Source organism: Aplysia californica, unplaced genomic scaffold, assembly GCF_000002075.1.
Source record: "Aplysia californica isolate F4 #8 unplaced genomic scaffold, AplCal3.0 scaffold00779, whole genome shotgun sequence".
Classification (NCBI taxonomy): Eukaryota; Metazoa; Mollusca; class Gastropoda; order Aplysiida; family Aplysiidae; genus Aplysia; species Aplysia californica.
In genome coordinates this window covers 173,372-176,172 of record NW_004798049.1, presented here as the reverse complement: position 1 = coordinate 176,172, position 2,801 = coordinate 173,372, and positions in this window count along the sequence as shown.

The following is a 2,801-nucleotide window of genomic DNA, read 5'->3' as shown; positions in this document are numbered from 1 at the left end:
GGTGTGTGTGTGTGAGTGTGTGTGTGTTCTGCACAAAGGATTTGTCAGTTTGTAGCACAAGATTTTTAGGTCAAATGAACCGATTTGTCACGATCAAATCTGACCGAATGGGGAAGTGACTCTAAAAATTATGTGGGTTTTTTTTAAAAATCAAACTGTAGGTGTTTTTATGTTCCCATCAACAAAGTTTAGTTCATTGAGGATGCGGGCTTCCGATCTTGCCTGTCAGGGCCAACCCGGGCTGAGAGGGATACAAAACCCAACAGAAAGACTGAGGTGTTCCTTAAAAATTCTTCCCACTCGAGAATCGAGCTCAGGTCTCTTGCGTCCGACTGCGAAGCGCCTATCTGCTGCACTACAGACATCGGAGAATTGGCCTGTCCCCGGGGTTTTATTAACCCGGCATAATTTAATTTAGCAAAATTTGATCTTTTTTTTTTCGTAATTTCTGATTATTTTGCTTTATAATTCTTTGTTGAAATAAACAGAATCGCATAATTTCACCTTTTTTGGGCTTAGTTTTCATAATTTCAGAATTATATTTTTTTGCATAAAACCGGGGGGGACAGATTGGCTCTTCCCGCTGCACACTAGATTAATAGACATCAACTAGCGGGCGATTGGCGGGTGCTCTGGTGTGGTTTGTTCCTTCTTTCATATCGAACATCCATCGTCCTAATCTCTCCCCATTTTTGTGTTTGCTACTCTGATGTAACACCTCCAATCTTCGGCACTTGTTTTTGAGGGACCATATTATTGTGTTGCAGGTGACGTAAAACTCTTACTAAAATAAACTAGACCCCCCCCCTCCCCTTTCCACCAAGGGCAGTGCTATTGACTGAAGTTGTCTTTGGGCTTTTCCAAAAGGAGGGATATTAACATGTTCTTGTGCACAGTAGAATTGTAAATGGACTGATCTATCAATGCCATGGTCATACTGAGCCGGAACAACATAGAGGGAACTGATGCTTTTTCTTTCCTCATCCTCATCCTAACTATCGTCATTTTCCTCTAGGCCTAGTTTTTTGTATGTTTGTCCCTCTCTTGTGAACTTCTATTTCGGGGTGCCTTGACACTCGAAGCAGACTTTGTGCTGTTGAGGCTAGAGTGGTCAGCAGAGTAAGCCTGATTCTCCGTTTGAAATTTTCTGTTGACACCCATCCCTTTTCGAATATGCAGTTGCGAGCGCCGTAAAACCTTACTAAAACAGAACAAACTAGAAATCAGCTGTGCTTTATCAGATATATCCAGGAAGTCCTTTAGGATCTGTTGCACGCCGAGAGCAGACAAAAGATGCTATATCTACCCCTCAATGTCCCGTAACACGAAGCCGTTTGATTGTCTAGTGGCTACAGTTTTTTTCAGTTAGTGTACCTGATCCGACTCATCGTGATCTAAATTATAAATTATAATCAAACCCGCTCGACCGTGAAAGCTCTGATTTTACTAAACCGATACAACTGATCGAATATATTCTCTGTTATTGGTTTTCTTTTGTTGTTGTTGTTGTTGTTGTTGTTGTTGTTGTTGTTGTTGTTGTTATTTTCTTATTAGGGGGAGGGGGTTGTTGCTGGGTTGTTTTTTTAATTAATTAGTTATTTTTTGTTTGTTTGTTTTGCTAGGTAGGCGTTAAAGTGTAGGACACATAAAAACAGAAATTGTACAGTGAAGTCCGCTTAAATAAAAAAGGGTCAGTTCGAAAACAGCGGTAAACCTAAATAAAATAGAATCCCCGATTTTTTTTTCCCTCTTCTACTTGAGTAGTCTTTGTAAGAGGGTGGTTGGTGGGTGCTCTGGTGTGGATTGCTCCTTCTTTCCTCTATCAAACATCTAACCTCCTTATCTCTCCTCTTTTTTGTGTGTGTTTTTTACTCTCTTGTAACACCTCTAATCTTCGACACTTATAAGATCTCATTGAGTTGCAAGTGCCGTAAAACTCTTCCTAAAACTAAAACGAATCTTTGTAAACCGAAAACCCGGCTAAACCGCAGAAAATCGGCCGGTTCCGAAGATTTCGGCTTAGACAAACTCGACTGTAACACTGTAGTGTTGGTACTTCAGCACAACTTGCACGTCCACCTCCTACAGACTTCACCATAAGTTCAGACCCACCTTGACAGACAGCCCTGATTTTTAAAAACTCAGAAAAAGACAGCTAGGAATGTTTCAAAATGTATTGCTCTGAAAGTGTTACTGAGTTACCAATGCGTACTGCAACTGCAATGCTTCCAAAAGAGGCAAAACCATCACGTGCTGCACGGAAATCCTCCGGGAATTTTAGCCAAATTTGCTGTTTTTTATCGACTTGTGTGCGACACCACGGACGTTCCTCAGTTAAAATATATGGTGCACGTCATAAACGGACGTACGGTCCCCAACTGAGCTCACTTTGGTGGCAATATAAGCCGCCGTTTGCGCAAAATCGAGTGTCGCATCAACGTGCCACCAAGACGAAAGCTGAGAGACTTTGATCGCGCCAGGGCCATGGCATGGCTGCAGGATGGAGTTGGAGCCCGAGAAGTTACCAGAGGGCTTGCAGTGTTACACTCTGTCCTTGTCAGCCTGAGGCAGCGGCATCAAGCCATTGGTTTAGTCCAAAAAACGCCCTCGTGCAGGTCGACCCAAGAAGACTACTCAGAGTGTTTGCAAGTGGTCCTTAACTTAAGTTTGTAGTAGACGTATACACAGCCCCGGGGTGGTGCTACTGACTGAAGTGTCTTTAGGCCATTCCCAAAGGGGGGACATTAACCATTTTCTTATGCACAGTAGAATTGCATTTGTAAATGGGCTGATTCATCAAT